The sequence below is a fragment of the Phyllobates terribilis genome, unplaced genomic scaffold (genome assembly GCF_046119375.1).
Source record: "Phyllobates terribilis strain yellow unplaced genomic scaffold, ASM4611937v1 Scaffold_142__1_contigs__length_4687701, whole genome shotgun sequence".
NCBI lineage: Eukaryota > Metazoa > Chordata > Amphibia > Anura > Dendrobatidae > Phyllobates > Phyllobates terribilis.
In genome coordinates, this window is record NW_027362902.1 from 1,432,398 (window position 1) to 1,459,120 (window position 26,723).

The following is a 26,723-nucleotide window of genomic DNA, read 5'->3' on the forward strand; positions in this document are numbered from 1 at the left end:
GTCTTCTTAACGGGAGTCCAGGAGCTCATCTCCACAAATGGACTTTTTAGGATCCTTGGGTGGCTCCGTAGTTTGAAACCAATTCTGGTTATCGCTTCTCGGCCTTTTGGCTAAGATCAAGTGTAGTATCTGTTCTTATCAGTTTAATATCTGATACGTCCCCTATCTGGGGACCATATATTAAATGGATTTTTAGAACAGGGAGATGGAAAAAGAGCTTGCTCTGTCCACTCCACGCATTGACCTGGTATTGCAGTATCTCCAGGACCGGTGCACCCCTTCTTTAATGCAGTTTCTAAAATCAGAAAGAATTGAATTCAATGTTTTTTGTTCATTTTGCTTGTTTGTCGGATTTTGGGATGGACTCTTTGGCTCTGCTTTTCTTCTCCTCATTGGATTTTTCATGTTCAAAGTTGCAGAAGCCAGATTACAAGCTCATTTTGGTTCAACTTCAGCAACTGTGCATTGCATTGCCATGTAATGTGATGCAATGCTATCTTTCTAGCTCTCCCTTTTTACTTCCTTTTGGATAAACAGACATATTAGGCAAGCATTTTGGAGCTTTCACCTAAATAACTACAGGTGGTGAGATAAGCTGCACAATATAATTGACCTTTCAGTATATTGTTGCACACACACCATCTATTTAGCAAATGCCCTTGTTATCAACAGCAGCCTTTTAAACTCACCTGAGCTAACAGGTATGTGCGCTGGTTACTCTGCTGCGCTTAAAATTTCTTTTTTGGTTTGCTACAATGCCTTTTCTGAAACGTTGTCTCCTTCTGCTGGAACACTGACTTCTTTCATTTAATGCCTGCAGACTATAAAAGAGAACCCAACCCAAAAAGTTTGGTTGATTAGTCTGTGGCATTCTGTTAAACTGTTGCTTATGGCGGTCTCTGTGAGCTTCTCAGCGACATTCAGCCAGCCAGGTATCCTGCCTGCAGTAGATGGAATGTGGCAATGGAACGCTGGCTGCGCGTGTCATAATAGGCTCTGAGCCTTTATATACCTGTGCACAGCAGCAGCCACCTTCAGTCTGCTGCTGGACAGCCAGCAGCAGCAGCAGCAGGAGAGGTATGTAATCAGGAGCCCTCCTGCTAAGGGTAGACAGCTGCTCGTTCCACCCCACCCCCCGCCTTAATTGGTTCTCCTCCCTTCCAACGGTGTTGAGGCGGGTGGGAAAAGCAGGGGGTGAAGGTGCTGTGTTTAAAGAGGTGGAGTTATGCAGATCTAAAACGCGTGGATTGCAGCAGCAGCAAGCCGAAAAGTGCAGGCATGTAAGGGATCTAGAGGTTGACAACATGTCTTCTTAACGGGAGTCCAGGAGCTCATCTCCACAAATGGACTTTTCAGGATCCTTGGGTGGCTCCGTAGTTTGAAACCAATTCTGGTTATCGCTTCTCGGCCTTTTGGCTAAGATCAAGTGTAGTATCTGTTCTTATCAGTTTAATATCTGATACGTCCCCTATCTGGGGACCATATATTAAATGGATTTTTAGAACAGGGAGATGGAAAAAGAGCTTGCTCTGTCCACTCCACGCATTGACCTGGTATTGCAGTATCTCCAGGACCGGTGCACCCCTTCTTTAATGCAGTTTCTAAAATCAGAAAGAATTGAATTCAATGTTTTTTGTTCATTTTGCTTGTTTGTCGGATTTTGGGATGGACTCTTTGGCTCTGCTTTTCTTCTCCTCATTGGATTTTTCATGTTCAAAGTTGCAGAAGCCAGATTACAAGCTCATTTTGGTTCAACTTCAGCAACTGTGCATTGCATTGCCATGTAATGTGATGCAATGCTATCTTTCTAGCTCTCCCTTTTTACTTCCTTTTGGATAAACAGACATATTAGGCAAGCATTTTGGAGCTTTCACCTAAATAACTACAGGTGGTGAGATAAGCTGCACAATATAATTGACCTTTCAGTATATTGTTGCACACACACCATCTATTTAGCAAATGCCCTTGTTATCAACAGCAGCCTTTTAAACTCACCTGAGCTAACAGGTATGTGCGCTGGTTACTCTGCTGCGCTTAAAATTTCTTTTTTGGTTTGCTACAATGCCTTTTCTGAAACGTTGTCTCCTTCTGCTGGAACACTGACTTCTTTCATTTAATGCCTGCAGACTATAAAAGAGAACCCAACCCAAAAAGTTTGGTTGATTAGTCTGTGGCATTCTGTTAAACTGTTGCTTATGGCGGTCTCTGTGAGCTTCTCAGCGACATTCAGCCAGCCAGGTATCCTGCCTGCAGTAGATGGAATGTGGCAATGGAACGCTGGCTGCGCGTGTCATAATAGGCTTTGAGCCTTTATATACCTGTGCACAGCAGCAGCCACCTTCAGTCTGCTGCTGGACAGCCAGCAGCAGCAGCAGCAGGAGAGGTATGTAATCAGGAGCCCTCCTGCTAAGGGTAGACAGCTGCTCGTTCCACCCCACCCCCCGCCTTAATTGGTTCTCCTCCCTTCCAACGGTGTTGAGGCGGGTGGGAACAGCAGGGGGTGAAGGTGCTGTGTTTAAAGAGGTGGAGTTATGCAGATCTAAAACACGTGGATTGCAGCAGCAGCAAGCCGAAAAGTGCAGGCATGTAAGGGATCTAGAGGTTGACAACATGTCTTCTTAACGGGAGTCCAGGAGCTCATCTCCACAAATGGACTTTTTAGGATCCTTGGGTGGCTCCGTAGTTTGAAACCAATTCTGGTTATCGCTTCTCGGCCTTTTGGCTAAGATCAAGTGTAGTATCTGTTCTTATCAGTTTAATATCTGATACGTCCCCTATCTGGGGACCATATATTAAATGGATTTTTAGAACAGGGAGATGGAAAAAGAGCTTGCTCTGTCCACTCCACGCATTGACCTGGTATTGCAGTATCTCCAGGACCGGTGCACCCCTTCTTTAATGCAGTTTCTAAAATCAGAAAGAATTGAATTCAATGTTTTTTGTTCATTTTGCTTGTTTGTCGGATTTTGGGATGGACTCTTTGGCTCTGCTCTTCTTCTCCTCATTGGATTTTTCATGTTCAAAGTTGCAGAAGCCAGATTACAAGCTCATTTTGGTTCAACTTCAGCAACTGTGCATTGCATTGCCATGTAATGTGATGCAATGCTATCTTTCTAGCTCTCCCTTTTTACTTCCTTTTGGATAAACAGACATATTAGGCAAGCATTTTGGAGCTTTCACCTAAATAACTACAGGTGGTGAGATAAGCTGCACAATATAATTGACCTTTCAGTATATTGTTGCACACACACCATCTATTTAGCAAATGCCCTTGTTATCAACAGCAGCCTTTTAAACTCACCTGAGCTAACAGGTATGTGCGCTGGTTACTCTGCTGCGCTTAAAATTTCTTTTTTGGTTTGCTACAATTCCTTTTCTGAAACGTTGTCTCCCTCTGCTGGAACACTGACTTCTTTCATTTAATGCCTGCAGACTATAAAAGAGAACCCAACCCAAAAAGTTTGGTTGATTAGTCTGTGGCATTCTGTTAAACTGTTGCTTATGGCGGTCTCTGTGAGCTTCTCAGCGACATTCAGCCAGCCAGGTATCCTGCCTGCAGTAGATGGAATGTGGCAATGGAACGCTGGCTGCGCGTGTCATAATAGGCTCTGAGCCTTTATATACCTGTGCACAGCAGCAGCCACCTTCAGTCTGCTGCTGGACAGCCAGCAGCAGCAGCAGCAGGAGAGGTATGTAATCAGGAGCCCTCCTGCTAAGGGTAGACAGCTGCTCGTTCCACCCCACCCCCCGCCTTAATTGGTTCTCCTCCCTTCCAACGGTGTTGAGGCGGGTGGGAACAGCAGGGGGTGAAGGTGCTGTGTTTAAAGAGGTGGAGTTATGCAGATCTAAAACGCGTGGATTGCAGCAGCAGCAAGCCGAAAAGTGCAGGCATGTAAGGGATCTAGAGGTTGACAACATGTCTTCTTAACGGGAGTCCAGGAGCTCATCTCCACAAATGGACTTTTTAGGATCCTTGGGTGGCTCCGTAGTTTGAAACCAATTCTGGTTATCGCTTCTCGGCCTTTTGGCTAAGATCAAGTGTAGTATCTGTTCTTATCAGTTTAATATCTGATACGTCCCCTATCTGGGGACCATATATTAAATGGATTTTTAGAACAGGGAGATGGAAAAAGAGCTTGCTCTGTCCACTCCACGCATTGACCTGGTATTGCAGTATCTCCAGGACCGGTGCACCCCTTCTTTAATGCAGTTTCTAAAATCAGAAAGAATTGAATTCAATGTTTTTTGTTCATTTTGCTTGTTTGTCGGATTTTGGGATGGACTCTTTGGCTCTGCTTTTCTTCTCCTCATTGGATTTTTCATGTTCAAAGTTGCAGAAGCCAGATTACAAGCTCATTTTGGTTCAACTTCAGCAACTGTGCATTGCATTGCCATGTAATGTGATGCAATGCTATCTTTCTAGCTCTCCCTTTTTACTTCCTTTTGGATAAACAGACATATTAGGCAAGCATTTTGGAGCTTTCACCTAAATAACTACAGGTGGTGAGATAAGCTGCACAATATAATTGACCTTTCAGTATATTGTTGCACACACACCATCTATTTAGCAAATGCCCTTGTTATCAACAGCAGCCTTTTAAACTCACCTGAGCTAACAGGTATGTGCGCTGGTTACTCTGCTGCGCTTAAAATTTCTTTTTTGGTTTGCTACAATGCCTTTTCTGAAACGTTGTCTCCTTCTGCTGGAACACTGACTTCTTTCATTTAATGCCTGCAGACTATAAAAGAGAACCCAACCCAAAAAGTTTGGTTGATTAGTCTGTGGCATTCTGTTAAACTGTTGCTTATGGCGGTCTCTGTGAGCTTCTCAGCGACATTCAGCCAGCCAGGTATCCTGCCTGCAGTAGATGGAATGTGGCAATGGAACGCTGGCTGCGCGTGTCATAATAGGCTCTGAGCCTTTATATACCTGTGCACAGCAGCAGCCACCTTCAGTCTGCTGCTGGACAGCCAGCAGCAGCAGCAGCAGGAGAGGTATGTAATCAGGAGCCCTCCTGCTAAGGGTAGACAGCTGCTCGTTCCACCCCACCCCCCGCCTTAATTGGTTCTCCTCCCTTCCAACGGTGTTGAGGCGGGTGGGAACAGCAGGGGGTGAAGGTGCTGTGTTTAAAGAGGTGGAGTTATGCAGATCTAAAACGCGTGGATTGCAGCAGCAGCAAGCCGAAAAGTGCAGGCATGTAAGGGATCTAGAGGTTGACAACATGTCTTCTTAACGGGAGTCCAGGAGCTCATCTCCACAAATGGACTTTTTAGGATCCTTGGGTGGCTCCGTAGTTTGAAACCAATTCTGGTTATCGCTTCTCGGCCTTTTGGCTAAGATCAAGTGTAGTATCTGTTCTTATCAGTTTAATATCTGATACGTCCCCTATCTGGGGACCATATATTAAATGGATTTTTAGAACAGGGAGATGGAAAAAGAGCTTGCTCTGTCCACTCCACGCATTGACCTGGTATTGCAGTATCTCCAGGACCGGTGCACCCCTTCTTTAATGCAGTTTCTAAAATCAGAAAGAATTGAATTCAATGTTTTTTGTTCATTTTGCTTGTTTGTCGGATTTTGGGATGGACTCTTTGGCTCTGCTTTTCTTCTCCTCATTGGATTTTTCATGTTCAAAGTTGCAGAAGCCAGATTACAAGCTCATTTTGGTTCAACTTCAGCAACTGTGCATTGCATTGCCATGTAATGTGATGCAATGCTATCTTTCTAGCTCTCCCTTTTTACTTCCTTTTGGATAAACAGACATATTAGGCAAGCATTTTGGAGCTTTCACCTAAATAACTACAGGTGGTGAGATAAGCTGCACAATATAATTGACCTTTCAGTATATTGTTGCACACACACCATCTATTTAGCAAATGCCCTTGTTATCAACAGCAGCCTTTTAAACTCACCTGAGCTAACAGGTATGTGCGCTGGTTACTCTGCTGCGCTTAAAATTTCTTTTTTGGTTTGCTACAATGCCTTTTCTGAAACGTTGTCTCCTTCTGCTGGAACACTGACTTCTTTCATTTAATGCCTGCAGACTATAAAAGAGAACCCAACCCAAAAAGTTTGGTTGATTAGTCTGTGGCATTCTGTTAAACTGTTGCTTATGGCGGTCTCTGTGAGCTTCTCAGCGACATTCAGCCAGCCAGGTATCCTGCCTGCAGTAGATGGAATGTGGCAATGGAACGCTGGCTGCGCGTGTCATAATAGGCTCTGAGCCTTTATATACCTGTGCACAGCAGCAGCCACCTTCAGTCTGCTGCTGGACAGCCAGCAGCAGCAGCAGCAGGAGAGGTATGTAATCAGGAGCCCTCCTGCTAAGGGTAGACAGCTGCTCGTTCCACCCCACCCCCCGCCTTAATTGGTTCTCCTCCCTTCCAATGGTGTTGAGGCGGGTGGGAACAGCAGGGGGTGAAGGTGCTGTGTTTAAAGAGGTGGAGTTATGCAGATCTAAAACGCGTGGATTGCAGCAGCAGCAAGCCGAAAAGTGCAGGCATGTAAGGGATCTAGAGGTTGACAACATGTCTTCTTAACGGGAGTCCAGGAGCTCATCTCCACAAATGGACTTTTTAGGATCCTTGGGTGGCTCCGTAGTTTGAAACCAATTCTGGTTATCGCTTCTCGGCCTTTTGGCTAAGATCAAGTGTAGTATCTGTTCTTATCAGTTTAATATCTGATACGTCCCCTATCTGGGGACCATATATTAAATGGATTTTTAGAACAGGGAGATGGAAAAAGAGCTTGCTCTGTCCACTCCACGCATTGACCTGGTATTGCAGTATCTCCAGGACCGGTGCACCCCTTCTTTAATGCAGTTTCTAAAATCAGAAAGAATTGAATTCAATGTTTTTTGTTCATTTTGCTTGTTTGTCGGATTTTGGGATGGACTCTTTGGCTCTGCTTTTCTTCTCCTCATTGGATTTTTCATGTTCAAAGTTGCAGAAGCCAGATTACAAGCTCATTTTGGTTCAACTTCAGCAACTGTGCATTGCATTGCCATGTAATGTGATGCAATGCTATCTTTCTAGCTCTCCCTTTTTACTTCCTTTTGGATAAACAGACATATTAGGCAAGCATTTTGGAGCTTTCACCTAAATAACTACAGGTGGTGAGATAAGCTGCACAATATAATTGACCTTTCAGTATATTGTTGCACACACACCATCTATTTAGCAAATGCCCTTGTTATCAACAGCAGCCTTTTAAACTCACCTGAGCTAACAGGTATGTGCGCTGGTTACTCTGCTGCGCTTAAAATTTCTTTTTTGGTTTGCTACAATGCCTTTTCTGAAACGTTGTCTCCTTCTGCTGGAACACTGACTTCTTTCATTTAATGCCTGCAGACTATAAAAGAGAACCCAACCCAAAAAGTTTGGTTGATTAGTCTGTGGCATTCTGTTAAACTGTTGCTTATGGCGGTCTCTGTGAGCTTCTCAGCGACATTCAGCCAGCCAGGTATCCTGCCTGCAGTAGATGGAATGTGGCAATGGAACGCTGGCTGCGCGTGTCATAATAGGCTCTGAGCCTTTATATACCTGTGCACAGCAGCAGCCACCTTCAGTCTGCTGCTGGACAGCCAGCAGCAGCAGCAGCAGGAGAGGTATGTAATCAGGAGCCCTCCTGCTAAGGGTAGACAGCTGCTCGTTCCACCCCACCCCCCGCCTTAATTGGTTCTCCTCCCTTCCAACGGTGTTGAGGCGGGTGGGAACAGCAGGGGGTGAAGGTGCTGTGTTTAAAGAGGTGGAGTTATGCAGATCTAAAACGCGTGGATTGCAGCAGCAGCAAGCCGAAAAATGCAGGCATGTAAGGGATCTAGAGGTTGACAACATGTCTTCTTAACGGGAGTCCAGGAGCTCATCTCCACAAATGGACTTTTTAGGATCCTTGGGTGGCTCCGTAGTTTGAAACCAATTCTGGTTATCGCTTCTCGGCCTTTTGGCTAAGATCAAGTGTAGTATCTGTTCTTATCAGTTTAATATCTGATACGTCCCCTATCTGGGGACCATATATTAAATGGATTTTTAGAACAGGGAGATGGAAAAAGAGCTTGCTCTGTCCACTCCACGCATTGACCTGGTATTGCAGTATCTCCAGGACCGGTGCACCCCTTCTTTAATGCAGTTTCTAAAATCAGAAAGAATTGAATTCAATGTTTTTTGTTCATTTTGCTTGTTTGTCGGATTTTGGGATGGACTCTTTGGCTCTGCTTTTCTTCTCCTCATTGGATTTTTCATGTTCAAAGTTGCAGAAGCCAGATTACAAGCTCATTTTGGTTCAACTTCAGCAACTGTGCATTGCATTGCCATGTAATGTGATGCAATGCTATCTTTCTAGCTCTCCCTTTTTACTTCCTTTTGGATAAACAGACATATTAGGCAAGCATTTTGGAGCTTTCACCTAAATAACTACAGGTGGTGAGATAAGCTGCACAATATAATTGACCTTTCAGTATATTGTTGCACACACACCATCTATTTAGCAAATGCCCTTGTTATCAACAGCAGCCTTTTAAACTCACCTGAGCTAACAGGTATGTGCGCTGGTTACTCTGCTGCGCTTAAAATTTCTTTTTTGGTTTGCTACAATGCCTTTTCTGAAACGTTGTCTCCTTCTGCTGGAACACTGACTTCTTTCATTTAATGCCTGCAGACTATAAAAGAGAACCCAACCCAAAAAGTTTGGTTGATTAGTCTGTGGCATTCTGTTAAACTGTTGCTTATGGCGGTCTCTGTGAGCTTCTCAGCGACATTCAGCCAGCCAGGTATCCTGCCTGCAGTAGATGGAATGTGGCAATGGAACGCTGGCTGCGCGTGTCATAATAGGCTCTGAGCCTTTATATACCTGTGCACAGCAGCAGCCACCTTCAGTCTGCTGCTGGACAGCCAGCAGCAGCAGCAGCAGGAGAGGTATGTAATCAGGAGCCCTCCTGCTAAGGGTAGACAGCTGCTCGTTCCACCCCACCCCCCGCCTTAATTGGTTCTCCTCCCTTCCAACGGTGTTGAGGCGGGTGGGAACAGCAGGGGGTGAAGGTGCTGTGTTTAAAGAGGTGGAGTTATGCAGATCTAAAACGCGTGGATTGCAGCAGCAGCAAGCCGAAAAGTGCAGGCATGTAAGGGATCTAGAGGTTGACAACATGTCTTCTTAACGGGAGTCCAGGAGCTCATCTCCACAAATGGACTTTTTAGGATCCTTGGGTGGCTCCGTAGTTTGAAACCAATTCTGGTTATCGCTTCTCGGCCTTTTGGCTAAGATCAAGTGTAGTATCTGTTCTTATCAGTTTAATATCTGATACGTCCCCTATCTGGGGACCATATATTAAATGGATTTTTAGAACAGGGAGATGGAAAAAGAGCTTGCTCTGTCCACTCCACGCATTGACCTGGTATTGCAGTATCTCCAGGACCGGTGCACCCCTTCTTTAATGCAGTTTCTAAAATCAGAAAGAATTGAATTCAATGTTTTTTGTTCATTTTGCTTGTTTGTCGGATTTTGGGATGGACTCTTTGGCTCTGCTTTTCTTCTCCTCATTGGATTTTTCATGTTCAAAGTTGCAGAAGCCAGATTACAAGCTCATTTTGGTTCAACTTCAGCAACTGTGCATTGCATTGCCATGTAATGTGATGCAATGCTATCTTTCTAGCTCTCCCTTTTTACTTCCTTTTGGATAAACAGACATATTAGGCAAGCATTTTGGAGCTTTCACCTAAATAACTACAGGTGGTGAGATAAGCTGCACAATATAATTGACCTTTCAGTATATTGTTGCACACACACCATCTATTTAGCAAATGCCCTTGTTATCAACAGCAGCCTTTTAAACTCACCTGAGCTAACAGGTATGTGCACTGGTTACTCTGCTGCGCTTAAAATTTCTTTTTTGGTTTGCTACAATGCCTTTTCTGAAACGTTGTCTCCTTCTGCTGGAACACTGACTTCTTTCATTTAATGCCTGCAGACTATAAAAGAGAACCCAACCCAAAAAGTTTGGTTGATTAGTCTGTGGCATTCTGTTAAACTGTTGCTTATGGCGGTCTCTGTGAGCTTCTCAGCGACATTCAGCCAGCCAGGTATCCTGCCTGCAGTAGATGGAATGTGGCAATGGAACGCTGGCTGCGCGTGTCATAATAGGCTCTGAGCCTTTATATACCTGTGCACAGCAGCAGCCACCTTCAGTCTGCTGCTGGACAGCCAGCAGCAGCAGCAGCAGGAGAGGTATGTAATCAGGAGCCCTCCTGCTAAGGGTAGACAGCTGCTCGTTCCACCCCACCCCCCGCCTTAATTGGTTCTCCTCCCTTCCAACGGTGTTGAGGCGGGTGGGAACAGCAGGGGGTGAAGGTGCTGTGTTTAAAGAGGTGGAGTTATGCAGATCTAAAACGCGTGGATTGCAGCAGCAGCAAGCCGAAAAGTGCAGGCATGTAAGGGATCTAGAGGTTGACAACATGTCTTCTTAACGGGAGTCCAGGAGCTCATCTCCACAAATGGACTTTTTAGGATCCTTGGGTGGCTCCGTAGTTTGAAACCAATTCTGGTTATCGCTTCTCGGCCTTTTGGCTAAGATCAAGTGTAGTATCTGTTCTTATCAGTTTAATATCTGATACGTCCCCTATCTGGGGACCATATATTAAATGGATTTTTAGAACAGGGAGATGGAAAAAGAGCTTGCTCTGTCCACTCCACGCATTGACCTGGTATTGCAGTATCTCCAGGACCGGTGCACCCCTTCTTTAATGCAGTTTCTAAAATCAGAAAGAATTGAATTCAATGTTTTTTGTTCATTTTGCTTGTTTGTCGGATTTTGGGATGGACTCTTTGGCTCTGCTTTTCTTCTCCTCATTGGATTTTTCATGTTCAAAGTTGCAGAAGCCAGATTACAAGCTCATTTTGGTTCAACTTCAGCAACTGTGCATTGCATTGCCATGTAATGTGATGCAATGCTATCTTTCTAGCTCTCCCTTTTTACTTCCTTTTGGATAAACAGACATATTAGGCAAGCATTTTGGAGCTTTCACCTAAATAACTACAGGTGGTGAGATAAGCTGCACAATATAATTGACCTTTCAGTATATTGTTGCACACACACCATCTATTTAGCAAATGCCCTTGTTATCAACAGCAGCCTTTTAAACTCACCTGAGCTAACAGGTATGTGCACTGGTTACTCTGCTGCGCTTAAAATTTCTTTTTTGGTTTGCTACAATGCCTTTTCTGAAACGTTGTCTCCTTCTGCTGGAACACTGACTTCTTTCATTTAATGCCTGCAGACTATAAAAGAGAACCCAACCCAAAAAGTTTGGTTGATTAGTCTGTGGCATTCTGTTAAACTGTTGCTTATGGCGGTCTCTGTGAGCTTCTCAGCGACATTCAGCCAGCCAGGTATCCTGCCTGCAGTAGATGGAATGTGGCAATGGAACGCTGGCTGCGCGTGTCATAATAGGCTCTGAGCCTTTATATACCTGTGCACAGCAGCAGCCACCTTCAGTCTGCTGCTGGACAGCCAGCAGCAGCAGCAGCAGGAGAGGTATGTAATCAGGAGCCCTCCTGCTAAGGGTAGACAGCTGCTCGTTCCACCCCACCCCCCGCCTTAATTGGTTCTCCTCCCTTCCAACGGTGTTGAGGCGGGTGGGAACAGCAGGGGGTGAAGGTGCTGTGTTTAAAGAGGTGGAGTTATGCAGATCTAAAACGCGTGGATTGCAGCAGCAGCAAGCCGAAAAGTGCAGGCATGTAAGGGATCTAGAGGTTGACAACATGTCTTCTTAACGGGAGTCCAGGAGCTCATCTCCACAAATGGACTTTTTAGGATCCTTGGGTGGCTCCGTAGTTTGAAACCAATTCTGGTTATCGCTTCTCGGCCTTTTGGCTAAGATCAAGTGTAGTATCTGTTCTTATCAGTTTAATATCTGATACGTCCCCTATCTGGGGACCATATATTAAATGGATTTTTAGAACAGGGAGATGGAAAAAGAGCTTGCTCTGTCCACTCCACGCATTGACCTGGTATTGCAGTATCTCCAGGACCGGTGCACCCCTTCTTTAATGCAGTTTCTAAAATCAGAAAGAATTGAATTCAATGTTTTTTGTTCATTTTGCTTGTTTGTCGGATTTTGGGATGGACTCTTTGGCTCTGCTTTTCTTCTCCTCATTGGATTTTTCATGTACAAAGTTGCAGAAGCCAGATTACAAGCTCATTTTGGTTCAACTTCAGCAACTGTGCATTGCATTGCCATGTAATGTGATGCAATGCTATCTTTCTAGCTCTCCCTTTTTACTTCCTTTTGGATAAACAGACATATTAGGCAAGCATTTTGGAGCTTTCACCTAAATAACTACAGGTGGTGAGATAAGCTGCACAATATAATTGACCTTTCAGTATATTGTTGCACACACACCATCTATTTAGCAAATGCCCTTGTTATCAACAGCAGCCTTTTAAACTCACCTGAGCTAACAGGTATGTGCGCTGGTTACTCTGCTGCGCTTAAAATTTCTTTTTTGGTTTGCTACAATGCCTTTTCTGAAACGTTGTCTCCTTCTGCTGGAACACTGACTTCTTTCATTTAATGCCTGCAGACTATAAAAGAGAACCCAACCCAAAAAGTTTGGTTGATTAGTCTGTGGCATTCTGTTAAACTGTTGCTTATGGCGGTCTCTGTGAGCTTCTCAGCGACATTCAGCCAGCCAGGTATCCTGCCTGCAGTAGATGGAATGTGGCAATGGAACGCTGGCTGCGCGTGTCATAATAGGCTCTGAGCCTTTATATACCTGTGCACAGCAGCAGCCACCTTCAGTCTGCTGCTGGACAGCCAGCAGCAGCAGCAGCAGGAGAGGTATGTAATCAGGAGCCCTCCTGCTAAGGGTAGACAGCTGCTCGTTCCACCCCACCCCCCGCCTTAATTGGTTCTCCTCCCTTCCAACGGTGTTGAGGCGGGTGGGAACAGCAGGGGGTGAAGGTGCTGTGTTTAAAGAGGTGGAGTTATGCAGATCTAAAACGCGTGGATTGCAGCAGCAGCAAGCCGAAAAGTGCAGGCATGTAAGGGATCTAGAGGTTGACAACATGTCTTCTTAACGGGAGTCCAGGAGCTCATCTCCACAAATGGACTTTTTAGGATCCTTGGGTGGCTCCGTAGTTTGAAACCAATTCTGGTTATCGCTTCTCGGCCTTTTGGCTAAGATCAAGTGTAGTATCTGTTCTTATCAGTTTAATATCTGATACGTCCCCTATCTGGGGACCATATATTAAATGGATTTTTAGAACAGGGAGATGGAAAAAGAGCTTGCTCTGTCCACTCCACGCATTGACCTGGTATTGCAGTATCTCCAGGACCGGTGCACCCCTTCTTTAATGCAGTTTCTAAAATCAGAAAGAATTGAATTCAATGTTTTTTGTTCATTTTGCTTGTTTGTCGGATTTTGGGATGGACTCTTTGGCTCTGCTTTTCTTCTCCTCATTGGATTTTTCATGTTCAAAGTTGCAGAAGCCAGATTACAAGCTCATTTTGGTTCAACTTCAGCAACTGTGCATTGCATTGCCATGTAATGTGATGCAATGCTATCTTTCTAGCTCTCCCTTTTTACTTCCTTTTGGATAAACAGACATATTAGGCAAGCATTTTGGAGCTTTCACCTAAATAACTACAGGTGGTGAGATAAGCTGCACAATATAATTGACCTTTCAGTATATTGTTGCACACACACCATCTATTTAGCAAATGCCCTTGTTATCAACAGCAGCCTTTTAAACTCACCTGAGCTAACAGGTATGTGCGCTGGTTACTCTGCTGCGCTTAAAATTTCTTTTTTGGTTTGCTACAATGCCTTTTCTGAAACGTTGTCTCCCTCTGCTGGAACACTGACTTCTTTCATTTAATGCCTGCAGACTATAAAAGAGAACCCAACCCAAAAAGTTTGGTTGATTAGTCTGTGGCATTCTGTTAAACTGTTGCTTATGGCGGTCTCTGTGAGCTTCTCAGCGACATTCAGCCAGCCAGGTATCCTGCCTGCAGTAGATGGAATGTGGCAATGGAACGCTGGCTGCGCGTGTCATAATAGGCTCTGAGCCTTTATATACCTGTGCACAGCAGCAGCCACCTTCAGTCTGCTGCTGGACAGCCAGCAGCAGCAGCAGCAGGAGAGGTATGTAATCAGGAGCCCTCCTGCTAAGGGTAGACAGCTGCTCGTTCCACCCCACCCCCCGCCTTAATTGGTTCTCCTCCCTTCCAACGGTGTTGAGGCGGGTGGGAACAGCAGGGGGTGAAGGTGCTGTGTTTAAAGAGGTGGAGTTATGCAGATCTAAAACGCGTGGATTGCAGCAGCAGCAAGCCGAAAAGTGCAGGCATGTAAGGGATCTAGAGGTTGACAACATGTCTTCTTAACGGGAGTCCAGGAGCTCATCTCCACAAATGGACTTTTTAGGATCCTTGGGTGGCTCCGTAGTTTGAAACCAATTCTGGTTATCGCTTCTCGGCCTTTTGGCTAAGATCAAGTGTAGTATCTGTTCTTATCAGTTTAATATCTGATACGTCCCCTATCTGGGGACCATATATTAAATGGATTTTTAGAACAGGGAGATGGAAAAAGAGCTTGCTCTGTCCACTCCACGCATTGACCTGGTATTGCAGTATCTCCAGGACCGGTGCACCCCTTCTTTAATGCAGTTTCTAAAATCAGAAAGAATTGAATTCAATGTTTTTTGTTCATTTTGCTTGTTTGTCGGATTTTGGGATGGACTCTTTGGCTCTGCTTTTCTTCTCCTCATTGGATTTTTCATGTTCAAAGTTGCAGAAGCCAGATTACAAGCTCATTTTGGTTCAACTTCAGCAACTGTGCATTGCATTGCCATGTAATGTGATGCAATGCTATCTTTCTAGCTCTCCCTTTTTACTTCCTTTTGGATAAACAGACATATTAGGCAAGCATTTTGGAGCTTTCACCTAAATAACTACAGGTGGTGAGATAAGCTGCACAATATAATTGACCTTTCAGTATATTGTTGCACACACACCATCTATTTAGCAAATGCCCTTGTTATCAACAGCAGCCTTTTAAACTCACCTGAGCTAACAGGTATGTGCGCTGGTTACTCTGCTGCGCTTAAAATTTCTTTTTTGGTTTGCTACAATGCCTTTTCTGAAACGTTGTCTCCTTCTGCTGGAACACTGACTTCTTTCATTTAATGCCTGCAGACTATAAAAGAGAACCCAACCCAAAAAGTTTGGTTGATTAGTCTGTGGCATTCTGTTAAACTGTTGCTTATGGCGGTCTCTGTGAGCTTCTCAGCGACATTCAGCCAGCCAGGTATCCTGCCTGCAGTAGATGGAATGTGGCAATGGAACGCTGGCTGCGCGTGTCATAATAGGCTCTGAGCCTTTATATACCTGTGCACAGCAGCAGCCACCTTCAGTCTGCTGCTGGACAGCCAGCAGCAGCAGCAGCAGGAGAGGTATGTAATCAGGAGCCCTCCTGCTAAGGGTAGACAGCTGCTCGTTCCACCCCACCCCCCGCCTTAATTGGTTCTCCTCCCTTCCAACGGTGTTGAGGCGGGTGGGAACAGCAGGGGGTGAAGGTGCTGTGTTTAAAGAGGTGGAGTTATGCAGATCTAAAACGCGTGGATTGCAGCAGCAGCAAGCCGAAAAGTGCAGGCATGTAAGGGATCTAGAGGTTGACAACATGTCTTCTTAACGGGAGTCCAGGAGCTCATCTCCACAAATGGACTTTTTAGGATCCTTGGGTGGCTCCGTAGTTTGAAACCAATTCTGGTTATCGCTTCTCGGCCTTTTGGCTAAGATCAAGTGTAGTATCTGTTCTTATCAGTTTAATATCTGATACGTCCCCTATCTGGGGACCATATATTAAATGGATTTTTAGAACAGGGAGATGGAAAAAGAGCTTGCTCTGTCCACTCCACGCATTGACCTGGTATTGCAGTATCTCCAGGACCGGTGCACCCCTTCTTTAATGCAGTTTCTAAAATCAGAAAGAATTGATTTCAATGTTTTTTGTTCATTTTGCTTGTTTGTCGGATTTTGGGATGGACTCTTTGGCTCTGCTTTTCTTCTCCTCATTGGATTTTTCATGTTCAAAGTTGCAGAAGCCAGATTACAAGCTCATATTGGTTCAACTTCAGCAAAAGTGCATTGCATTGCCATGTAATGTGATGCAATGCTATCTTTCTAGCTCTCCCTTTTTACTTCCTTTTGGATAAACAGACATATTAGGCAAGCATTTTGGAGCTTTCACCTAAATAACTACAGGTGGTGAGATAAGCTGCACAATATAATTGACCTTTCAGTATATTGTTGCACACACACCATCTATTTAGCAAATGCCCTTGTTATCAACAGCAGCCTTTTAAACTCACCTGAGCTAACAGGTATGTGCGCTGGTTACTCTGCTGCGCTTAAAATTTCTTTTTTGGTTTGCTACAATGCCTTTTCTGAAACGTTGTCTCCTTCTGCTGGAACACTGACTTCTTTCATTTAATGCCTGCAGACTATAAAAGAGAACCCAACCCAAAAAGTTTGGTTGATTAGTCTGTGGCATTCTGTTAAACTGTTGCTTATGGCGGTCTCTGTGAGCTTCTCAGCGACATTCAGCCAGCCAGGTATCCTGCCTGCAGTAGATGGAATGTGGCAATGGAACGCTGGCTGCGCGTGTCATAATAGGCTCTGAGCCTTTATATACCTGTGCACAGCAGCAGCCACCTTCAGTCTGCTGCTGGACAGCCAGCAGCAGCAGCAGCAGGAGAGGTATGTAATCAGGAGCCCTCCTGCTAAGGGTAGACAGCTGCTCGTTTCACCCCACCCCCCGCCTTAATTGGTTCTCCTCCCTTCCAACGGTGTTGAGGCGGGTGGGAACAGCAGGGGGTGAAGGTGCTGTGTTTAAAGAGGTGGAGTTATGCAGATCTAAAACGCGTGGATTGCAGCAGCAGCAAGCCGAAAAGTGCAGGCATGTAAGGGATCTAGAGGTTGACAACATGTCTTCTTAACGGGAGTCCAGGAGCTCATCTCCACAAATGGACTTTTTAGGATCCTTGGGTGGCTCCGTAGTTTGAAACCAATTCTGGTTATCGCTTCTCGGCCTTTTGGCTAAGATCAAGTGTAGTATCTGTTCTTATCAGTTTAATATCTGATACGTCCCCTATCTGGGGACCATATATTAAATGGATTTTTAGAACAGGAAGATGGAAAAAGAGCTTGCTCTGTCCACTCCACGCATTGACCTGGTATTGCAGTATCTCCAGGACCGGTGCACCCCTTCTTTAATGCAGTTTCTAAAATCAGAAAGAATTGAATTCAATGTTTTTTGTTCATTTTGCTTGTTTGTCGGATTTTGGGATGGACTCTTTGGCTCTGCTTTTCTTCTCCTCATTGGATTTTTCATGTTCAAAGTTGCAGAAGCCAGATTACAAGCTCATTTTGGTTCAACTTCAGCAACTGTGCATTGCATTGCCATGTAATGTGATGCAATGCTATCTTTCTAGCTCTCCCTTTTTACTTCCTTTTGGATAAACAGACATATTAGGCAAGCATTTTGGAGCTTTTGTAGCACCCTGAGGATTCGGCTGCTACAGGGGTATTGCACCTCAACCCAGAGGTGTGATATTCCACTCCCGGGCAAGGATGGAGTGTGGATCTGAGCTCGGTAGGCTGCATGCACTACACACATCCCATTTCCGAGGAGCAGACCGACGGTACTCCCACTTAGAAATGTGCAGGTACGACCGAGTCTGTTCCTGGCTGGAGTGGGAGGGGGGTGGTACATCCCAAGTAGTGTAGGGGCAGATAGGGGGAGCAGCCTGGGTAAAGTTAGGAGCTCATTGGGTGCTGGTCACCTGAGCTCACACATAGAGGGTGTATATAAGGTGGGCACCAACTAAGATCAGGGTCAGATGCAGAGAACAAGTCAGGAGCAGAGGAGAAGAAGGACCCAGAGTGAGAGAGGAGAAGAGAGAGAAAGACCCAGAGGGGGGAAACAGCAGAGAGGACCCAAGAACCCAAATTAAAGCACCGGGTGAGGAGTCGGCACAGGGTACCGGAACCCAAGCTGGTGGGGGTAAAAACACTCCCCAGCCAGAGACCGGAGACCGTGGGCAGCCTTTGTCACGGTCACCCATCACATCCACCCTGAAGGCACACCACATGAAGGGTCAGGGAACCCAAGGCCAAGGGTGTCCCAACAGAAGGCCCGAGGGAGCTGGACCTAGGTGGATCACTGGTGGGGACGGCCAGAGAACGGGACAGAAGGAGAGCTCAGGGCCACGCTCCGGACTTGTTTGGGGGTTGGCTGGATCCAGGACCTGGTGGACGCAGCACGGCTCGGGTGGTCACTCAAAGCTGGAGTGACCAGTACAACATCTGCAGTAAGTAAACACCCTTAACTGCACAACCCGACTCTGTCTTCATTGCCGTCTGCACTGCACTACCACAACCCCCATCCTCTACACCTGTCCCCCCTGAGGCTATACCCCTCCCGTTGGGGGTTATCCCACCAAGCTGCGCACCCACCATCAGCCTCAGCGGACCCTGCTGCAGCGGCGGCCACAGTGACCGCATCACAACGGGTGGCGTAGTCGACACAAAAGAACTCTTAATAAGATCTGTAAGACTGCCACACAACACTGAGTTTGACGCCCTGGGCACGGGCCGGGTCACAGCCGCTCGGAGACTACAACCCCCCATCTGATCCGGTGCCGGGTATTCCCCTCAAAAAGGAATATGTCCCAGGGGGTGCTTCAACTTTGGCGTAGTCGGCAGGATTACGTGCCCGCAACACCCGGGTACTGCGTGCCTGAAGAAAAGTGCAAGTTTACCTCAGAAAGAAGTCTCCTGCCGGTTCCGAAGGGTCCACGCCATCGGACTCCATCACCAGTCGATTCCCGCCGATTGTCCGCCATTTCCAGCTTGTTCCCGCCATCTGCAGAGTTTCCCGCCACTGGGCGACGCTTCCCGCCAAATCCGAAGATTTCCCGCCTTGGAAGAGCAGCGGACGCCATTATGGGCGTGCCAAAGGAGGGCGAGAGGCCGCCTCCCATCGTGGGCCGGGACAGAAAATGGCGCCAAAAGTGGAAACCGCCCCCACCAACAGAGACTGTGATGCTGGAGGTGTCTGTCAGCGTGAAAGAACTACCCCTGGAGCTGACAGTCACCGAGTTGCCCCGGGACCGCCCTCGAAGTGGGAGGAGACGAAAGAAAGGAACGAGGATGGGTGCCGCCTGGAGCAGTCTGGAGCGAGCGCACCCGGAGGCAAGAAGTCTAACGAGGAGTAGCAGAGAAGCTCACCCGGAGATGTCCAGAGAGCAGAGCAGCACCGGCCCGCTGGCCAGGAGCCTGCTGGAAGAAGAGCAGAGCAGCACCGACCCGTTGGTCAGGAGCCTGCTGGACACCACGACCCCACTAGGCCTAGTGGAGGTCCTTGCACAGCTCCCCCGAGACCGGGAGTGTGCACAGACTGCCCTGGAGGGCCTCGCACGGAGGATGGCCCGGGTACAGCGCGAGATATTGGCGGAATGGAGCCGGGAGATGGCCCAGCAAGCTGAAACCAAGACGCAAGCTGAAACCAAGACCCGGAGCACGCCAGCCGAGATGAGGAAGGAGACCGCCTCTGAGGATGGCGCGGGAGGACCCAAGGCCGGAGACGGTGCCGAGGAGGGAGCCGAACGCATGGAGGCAGGTAAAGGGGACGCCTATACCCCAAGCCGAGACACCGCTTACCTGCCCCAGCTCCCCGTCGCAGAGCCCGAAAGTCCCCCTGCTGTGCCCGAAAACGCCATGTCACCGACGCAGACTAGGCCCCAACCGGAAGCCGCCGCCGCGACCCCTGTGACGTCACACGCCTCGACCCCGAGCGTGACCAAGCAGGAAGTACCACCAGCCTGGTCGCAGGGCCTAGAATTCCCGGGCGTCGCATCACCAACAGCGCCCCCTACCTCCGCGGAGCCTCCGGCCTGGTCGCAAGGCCAGGTAGCCCAGGGCGCCGCCGTCCTAACGGTGCCCTTCACCTTCCAGGTGCCCCAGGCCTGGCCGCAAGGCCTGGGCAACCCGGGCGCCACCACCACCGCGCCCGCACCCGTAAAACCAAGGGTGCCGCGTCTGGGAGAGGACTTGTTTGCCCAGCACACGTGGCCGGACGGGCAGCCTTTCATCTGGCCCCAGAAGTATTACGAACTGGAGCACCAGAGGAGGGTTGGGGCCATGTGTGCACCCCTGATTCCGGCTCCGAAGCCCGTAATAAGGATCTCGCCCCCGCTAGCGGAAGCGCAGTTTGAGTGGGACCCCAGCGGAGAAGATCTAATGGGGTTCACTCAGGAAACCAGGGCGGCTGCAGCGGAGCGTGCTGAGTGCTGCCGCCAACAGCTCGAGGCGTTTGCGAGGGAGCGGAGAGAGAGGCGGGTCCGGGAACAGCAAGCTCAAGTGAGGAGCGCGGAGCAGAAGAGCCGGACCAGGAGGGACCCCCGTGCAGCGCATTGTCCCCGCACCATCGGGACAGTGATAAAGTTCAACCAGCAGCACGGGTGGGGCTTCATTAGAGACAACAACACCCCCGGCGACGTCTTTGTCACGCGCAGAGATGTGGAGTCCCATCTGCCGGAGGGGCACAGAGGTCGTGACCTCTACATCGGAGACGAGGTCACCTTTACCCGGCACAAGTGTGCCAAAGGACCTTACGCCCTCCACGTACACCGCCTGACGGAGGAGGAGTTGCGGTGCGAGGAGGAGGAGCAAGAGGACCCGGACGGGTCTGAAGTTACCACCAGCAAAAAGCAAAGAGCGGGAGGAAGACGCCGTTGAGTGCGGCAGAGCAGTGATGTAAATAGTTACCCGACCGGGGTATAAAGAGACTGTTGCTAAATATATATAGTCCCCGTTGGGACCAGCTGAGTGAACTGTTTACCCGTTAACCCCTTCATCCCACAGGCTGAGGACTGTGAGCAGCCATTCCCTTCCCTCTACCTGGCCGAGGACTGAGAGCGGCCAACTTCCCCTGTATATAGTTGCGCTTCCTAAAGCGCCCCCACCGGTTTTATAAGAAAACCAGTTTTTCTAAGAGACTGTCGCACTTTTCCCGGACACACGTTGCACAGTGTCCGGAGGAGGAACCTGAAACAAGAGACGACGAGAATGTTGATATGAAAAAGTTTTATTGATATATATATATATACAATGTTTTATATGATGTTTTACTATGATGGTTATGCAAAAATTGTATGTTTTGGTGTTTTGTTCTTACAGCCCGAGGACGTGCTGTGATTTACCAGGGGGGAATGTAGCACCATGAGGATTCGGCTGCTACAGGGGTATTGCACCTCAACCCAGAGGTGTGATATTCCACTCCCGGGCAAGGATGGAGTGTGGATCTGAGCTCGGTAGGCTGCATGCACTACACACATCCCATTTCCGAGGAGCAGACCGACGGTACTCCCACTTAGAAATGTGCAGGTACGACCGAGTCTGTTCCTGGCTGGAGTGGGAGGGGGGTGGTACATCCCAAGTAGTGTAGGGGCAGATAGGGGGAGCAGCCTGGGTAAAGTTAGGAGCTCATTGGGTGCTGGTCACCTGAGCTCACACATAGAGGGTGTATATAAGGTGGGCACCAACTAAGATCAGGGTCAGATGCAGAGAACAAGTCAGTAGCAGAGGAGAAGAAGGACCCAGAGTGAGAGAGGAGAAGAGAGAGAAAGACCCAGAGGGGGGAAACAGCAGAGAGGACCCAAGAACCCAAATTAAAGCACCGGGTGAGGAGTCGGCACAGGGTACCGGAACCCAAGCTGGTGGGGGTAAAAACACTCCCCAGCCAGAGACCGGAGACCGTGGGCAGCCTTTGTCACGGTCACCCATCACATCCACCCTGAAGGCACACCACATGAAGGGTCAGGGAACCCAAGGCCAAGGGTGTCCCAACAGAAGGCCCGAGGGAGCTGGACCTAGGTGGATCACTGGTGGGGACGGCCAGAGAACGGGACAGAAGGAGAGCTCAGGGCCACGCTCCGGACTTGTTTGGGGGTTGGCTGGATCCAGGACCTGGTGGACGCAGCACGGTTCGGGTGGTCACTCAAAGCTGGAGTGACCAGTACAACATCTGCAGTAAGTAAACACCCTTAACTGCACAACCCGACTCTGTCTTCATTGCCGTCTGCACTGCACTACCACAACCCCCATCCTCTACACCTGTCCCCCCTGAGGCTATACCGCTCCCGTTGGGGGTTATCCCACCAAGCTGCGCACCCACCATCAGCCTCAGCGGACCCTGCTGCAGCGGCGGCCACAGTGACCGCATCACAACGGGTGGCGTAGTCGACACAAAAGAACTCTTAATAAGATCTGTAAGACTGCCACACAACACTGAGTTTGACGCCCTGGGCACGGGCCGGGTCACAGCCGCTCGGAGACTACAACCCCCCATCTGATCCGGTGCCGGGTATTCCCCTCAAAAAGGAATATGTCCCAGGGGGTGCGTCACTTTCACCTAAATAACTACAGGTGGTGAGATAAGCTGCACAATATAATTGACCTTTCAGTATATTGTTGCACACACACCATCTATTTAGCAAATGCCCTTGTTATCAACAGCAGCCTTTTAAACTCACCTGAGCTAACAGGTATGTGCGCTGGTTACTCTGCTGCGCTTAAAATTTCTTTTTTGGTTTGCTACAATGCCTTTTCTGAAACGTTGTCTCCTTCTGCTGGAACACTGACTTCTTTCATTTAATGCCTGCAGACTATAAAAGAGAACCCAACCCAAAAAGTTTGGTTGATTAGTCTGTGGCATTCTGTTAAACTGTTGCTTATGGCGGTCTCTGTGAGCTTCTCAGCGACATTCAGCCAGCCAGGTATCCTGCCTGCAGTAGATGGAATGTGGCAATGGAACGCTGGCTGCGCGTGTCATAATAGGCTCTGAGCCTTTATATACCTGTGCACAGCAGCAGCCACCTTCAGTCTGCTGCTGGACAGCCAGCAGCAGCAGCAGCAGGAGAGGTATGTAATCAGGAGCCCTCCTGCTAAGGGTAGACAGCTGCTCGTTCCACCCCACCCCCCGCCTTAATTGGTTCTCCTCCCTTCCAACGGTGTTGAGGCGGGTGGGAACAGCAGGGGGTGAAGGTGCTGTGTTTAAAGAGGTGGAGTTATGCAGATCTAAAACGCGTGGATTGCAGCAGCAGCAAGCCGAAAAGTGCAGGCATGTAAGGGATCTAGAGGTTGACAACATGTCTTCTTAACGGGAGTCCAGGAGCTCATCTCCACAAATGGACTTTTTAGGATCCTTGGGTGGCTCCGTAGTTTGAAACCAATTCTGGTTATCGCTTCTCGGCCTTTTGGCTAAGATCAAGTGTAGTATCTGTTCTTATCAGTTTAATATCTGATACGTCCCCTATCTGGGGACCATATATTAAATGGATTTTTAGAACAGGGAGATGGAAAAAGAGCTTGCTCTGTCCACTCCACGCATTGACCTGGTATTGCAGTATCTCCAGGACCGGTGCACCCCTTCTTTAATGCAGTTTCTAAAATCAGAAAGAATTGAATTCAATGTTTTTTGTTCATTTTGCTTGTTTGTCGGATTTTGGGATGGACTCTTTGGCTCTGCTTTTCTTCTCCTCATTGGATTTTTCATGTTCAAAGTTGCAGAAGCCAGATTACAAGCTCATTTTGGTTCAACTTCAGCAACTGTGCATTGCATTGCCATGTAATGTGATGCAATGCTATCTTTCTAGCTCTCCCTTTTTACTTCCTTTTGGATAAACAGACATATTAGGCAAGCATTTTGGAGCTTTCACCTAAATAACTACAGGTGGTGAGATAAGCTGCACAATATAATTGACCTTTCAGTATATTGTTGCACACACACCATCTATTTAGCAAATGCCCTTGTTATCAACAGCAGCCTTTTAAACTCACCTGAGCTAACAGGTATGTGCGCTGGTTACTCTGCTGCGCTTAAAATTTCTTTTTTGGTTTGCTACAATGCCTTTTCTGAAACGTTGTCTCCTTCTGCTGGAACACTGACTTCTTTCATTTAATGCCTGCAGACTATAAAAGAGAACCCAACCCAAAAAGTTTGGTTGATTAGTCTGTGGCATTCTGTTAAACTGTTGCTTATGGCGGTCTCTGTGAGCTTCTCAGCGACATTCAGCCAGCCAGGTATCCTGCCTGCAGTAGATGGAATGTGGCAATGGAACGTTGGCTGCGCGTGTCATAATAGGCTCTGAGCCTTTATATACCTGTGCACAGCAGCAGCCACCTTCAGTCTGCTGCTGGACAGCCAGCAGCAGCAGCAGCAGGAGAGGTATGTAATCAGGAGCCCTCCTGCTAAGGGTAGACAGCTGCTCGTTCCACCCCACCCCCCGCCTTAATTGGTTCTCCTCCCTTCCAACGGTGTTGAGGCGGGTGGGAACAGCAGGGGGTGAAGGTGCTGTGTTTAAAGAGGTGGAGTTATGCAGATCTAAAACGCGTGGATTGCAGCAGCAGCAAGCCGAAAAGTGCAGGCATGTAAGGGATCTAGAGGTTGACAACATGTCTTCTTAACGGGAGTCCAGGAGCTCATCTCCACAAATGGACTTTTTAGGATCCTTGGGTGGCTCCGTAGTTTGAAACCAATTCTGGTTATCGCTTCTCGGCCTTTTGGCTAAGATCAAGTGTAGTATCTTTCGAAAAGGCGGTTTTGGATGTTGGCCGCCCTAGTAGATTGATACATTATGCACACTGGGGTTTAGGCGCTTGTTAGTACGCCAGGTGGCTAATATAGTCATATGGTGGAAAGCATGGCCCCCCAGGATCGACGCCATTGGGCCGGGGAAGATCGAAAGCCCGAAGTGTGAAGTGCCCCAGGAGTGGTGACCCTGGGGTGCCTTAACTCACTGGGATTGGGAACCCCACTTGAGTTTATGGCACATTTGCACAAGCACTTCAAATTTTCTTTCTTCGCACACACCCTTATTCCGGGCCTTCTGGCCTTAGGATGGGGAATTTTTCATTTCCCGGTCGAAGGTCCGGGCAGTATTATACTGTGAAACCTTCACTATTTATTTAATTTCTTTGTCACTGTGTGTCCACTTATTCACGTGTGTCACGTCCTACTAGGATTTTGTCGGGATGCGGTTCCCTTACGGGTTCCTCTCTTGGCAGGTCTAGGGGGGGAGTGTGTGGCCATCAGGTTCCGCTCCCCCCTGAACCCCCCTGGCTCTCCTCTTTCGGGAGGAGAGCGTTGTTGGCTCCCCTCTTCCGGGAGGGGAGCACAGTCTTTGGCTCCCAGTGCCTTGCTCGGGTGAGAACTCGGGCAGGTGCTGGGGGTAAGATTGGGTCGCCTCTGGCTTCGGCTGGAGGTGGCTTTTTGTCCCTGTTCCTCGCTGTGGCCTTTTGGCTCGGAGGGACGGGGAATGGTTTGGGGGACCCTTCTCCTTTTGGAGAGGGTTTCAAGAAGACCAGCATCCTAGTGCACTTTTTTTGTGGCACTTGTCACTTTTTTAAGCGCACTCGGGTTTTGTACACGATTTCGGGCTTTCAAAAAAAAAAAAAAAAATCTGTTCTTATCAGTTTAATATCTGATACGTCCCCTATCTGGGGACCATATATTAAATGGATTTTTAGAACAGGGAGATGGAAAAAGAGCTTGCTCTGTCCACTCCACGCATTGACCTGGTATTGCAGTATCTCCAGGACCGGTGCACCCCTTCTTTAATGCAGTTTCTAAAATCAGAAAGAATTGAATTCAATGTTTTTTGTTCATTTTGCTTGTTTGTCGGATTTTGGGATGGACTCTTTGGCTCTGCTTTTCTTCTCCTCATTGGATTTTTCATGTTCAAAGTTGCAGAAGCCAGATTACAAGCTCATTTTGGTTCAACTTCAGCAACTGTGCATTGCATTGCCATGTAATGTGATGCAATGCTATCTTTCTAGCTCTCCCTTTTTACTTCCTTTTGGATAAACAGACATATTAGGCAAGCATTTTGGAGCTTTCACCTAAATAACTACAGGTGGTGAGATAAGCTGCACAATATAATTGACCTTTCAGTATATTGTTGCACACACACCATCTATTTAGCAAATGCCCTTGTTATCAACAGCAGCCTTTTAAACTCACCTGAGCTAACAGGTATGTGCGCTGGTTACTCTGCTGCGCTTAAAATTTCTTTTTTGGTTTGCTACAATGCCTTTTCTGAAACGTTGTCTCCTTCTGCTGGAACACTGACTTCTTTCATTTAATGCCTGCAGACTATAAAAGAGAACCCAACCCAAAAAGTTTGGTTGATTAGTCTGTGGCATTCTGTTAAACTGTTGCTTATGGCGGTCTCTGTGAGCTTCTCAGCGACATTCAGCCAGCCAGGTATCCTGCCTGCAGTAGATGGAATGTGGCAATGGAACGCTGGCTGCGCGTGTCATAATAGGCTCTGAGCCTTTATATACCTGTGCACAGCAGCAGCCACCTTCAGTCTGCTGCTGGACAGCCAGCAGCAGCAGCAGCAGGAGAGGTATGTAATCAGGAGCCCTCCTGTTAAGGGTAGACAGCTGCTCGTTCCACCCCACCCCCCGCCTTAATTGGTTCTCCTCCCTTCCAACGGTGTTGAGGCGGGTGGGAACAGCAGGGGGTGAAGGTGCTGTGTTTAAAGAGGTGGAGTTATGCAGATCTAAAACGCGTGGATTGCAGCAGCAGCAAGCCGAAAAGTGCAGGCATGTAAGGGATCTAGAGGTTGACAACATGTCTTCTTAACGGGAGTCCAGGAGCTCATCTC

At 47.7% G+C, this 26,723-nt stretch overlaps 16 non-coding genes and 1 pseudogene across 16 annotated transcripts; all 17 read left to right on the top strand.

The window, feature by feature from the left end:
- Positions 1 to 90: 90 nt before the first annotated feature.
- On the top strand, positions 91 to 281 carry LOC141206537 (U2 spliceosomal RNA). Its single transcript, XR_012277091.1, has one exon. It is a non-coding gene; the product is annotated as a U2 spliceosomal RNA (small nuclear RNA).
- Positions 282 to 1,396: 1,115 nt separating this feature from the next.
- On the top strand, positions 1,397 to 1,587 carry LOC141206538 (U2 spliceosomal RNA). The gene has a single exon (XR_012277092.1). It is a non-coding gene; the product is annotated as a U2 spliceosomal RNA (small nuclear RNA).
- A 1,115-nt stretch (positions 1,588 to 2,702) lies between these two features.
- Positions 2,703 to 2,893, top strand: LOC141206539 (U2 spliceosomal RNA). The gene has a single exon (XR_012277093.1). It is a non-coding gene; the product is annotated as a U2 spliceosomal RNA (small nuclear RNA).
- A 1,115-nt stretch (positions 2,894 to 4,008) lies between these two features.
- On the top strand, positions 4,009 to 4,199 carry LOC141206540 (U2 spliceosomal RNA). The gene has a single exon (XR_012277094.1). It is a non-coding gene; the product is annotated as a U2 spliceosomal RNA (small nuclear RNA).
- Positions 4,200 to 5,314: 1,115 nt separating this feature from the next.
- LOC141206541 (U2 spliceosomal RNA) lies at positions 5,315 to 5,505 on the top strand. The gene has a single exon (XR_012277095.1). It is a non-coding gene; the product is annotated as a U2 spliceosomal RNA (small nuclear RNA).
- Positions 5,506 to 6,620: 1,115 nt separating this feature from the next.
- LOC141206542 (U2 spliceosomal RNA) lies at positions 6,621 to 6,811 on the top strand. Its single transcript, XR_012277096.1, has one exon. It is a non-coding gene; the product is annotated as a U2 spliceosomal RNA (small nuclear RNA).
- A 1,115-nt stretch (positions 6,812 to 7,926) lies between these two features.
- Positions 7,927 to 8,117, top strand: LOC141206543 (U2 spliceosomal RNA). The gene has a single exon (XR_012277097.1). It is a non-coding gene; the product is annotated as a U2 spliceosomal RNA (small nuclear RNA).
- A 1,115-nt stretch (positions 8,118 to 9,232) lies between these two features.
- Positions 9,233 to 9,423, top strand: LOC141206545 (U2 spliceosomal RNA). The gene has a single exon (XR_012277098.1). It is a non-coding gene; the product is annotated as a U2 spliceosomal RNA (small nuclear RNA).
- A 1,115-nt stretch (positions 9,424 to 10,538) lies between these two features.
- LOC141206546 (U2 spliceosomal RNA) lies at positions 10,539 to 10,729 on the top strand. The gene has a single exon (XR_012277099.1). It is a non-coding gene; the product is annotated as a U2 spliceosomal RNA (small nuclear RNA).
- A 1,115-nt stretch (positions 10,730 to 11,844) lies between these two features.
- On the top strand, positions 11,845 to 12,035 carry LOC141206547 (U2 spliceosomal RNA). Its single transcript, XR_012277100.1, has one exon. It is a non-coding gene; the product is annotated as a U2 spliceosomal RNA (small nuclear RNA).
- A 1,115-nt stretch (positions 12,036 to 13,150) lies between these two features.
- On the top strand, positions 13,151 to 13,341 carry LOC141206549 (U2 spliceosomal RNA). Its single transcript, XR_012277102.1, has one exon. It is a non-coding gene; the product is annotated as a U2 spliceosomal RNA (small nuclear RNA).
- Positions 13,342 to 14,456: 1,115 nt separating this feature from the next.
- Positions 14,457 to 14,647, top strand: LOC141206550 (U2 spliceosomal RNA). The gene has a single exon (XR_012277103.1). It is a non-coding gene; the product is annotated as a U2 spliceosomal RNA (small nuclear RNA).
- A 1,115-nt stretch (positions 14,648 to 15,762) lies between these two features.
- Positions 15,763 to 15,953, top strand: LOC141206551 (U2 spliceosomal RNA). The gene has a single exon (XR_012277104.1). It is a non-coding gene; the product is annotated as a U2 spliceosomal RNA (small nuclear RNA).
- Positions 15,954 to 17,068: 1,115 nt separating this feature from the next.
- Positions 17,069 to 17,259, top strand: LOC141206108 (U2 spliceosomal RNA). The gene has a single exon (XR_012276774.1). It is a non-coding gene; the product is annotated as a U2 spliceosomal RNA (small nuclear RNA).
- Positions 17,260 to 23,293: 6,034 nt separating this feature from the next.
- On the top strand, positions 23,294 to 23,484 carry LOC141206552 (U2 spliceosomal RNA). The gene has a single exon (XR_012277105.1). It is a non-coding gene; the product is annotated as a U2 spliceosomal RNA (small nuclear RNA).
- Positions 23,485 to 24,599: 1,115 nt separating this feature from the next.
- On the top strand, positions 24,600 to 24,691 carry LOC141206424 (U2 spliceosomal RNA; annotated as a pseudogene).
- Positions 24,692 to 25,478: 787 nt separating this feature from the next.
- LOC141206247 (U2 spliceosomal RNA) lies at positions 25,479 to 25,666 on the top strand. The gene has a single exon (XR_012276906.1). It is a non-coding gene; the product is annotated as a U2 spliceosomal RNA (small nuclear RNA).
- The last annotated feature ends 1,057 nt before the right edge of the window (positions 25,667 to 26,723 follow it).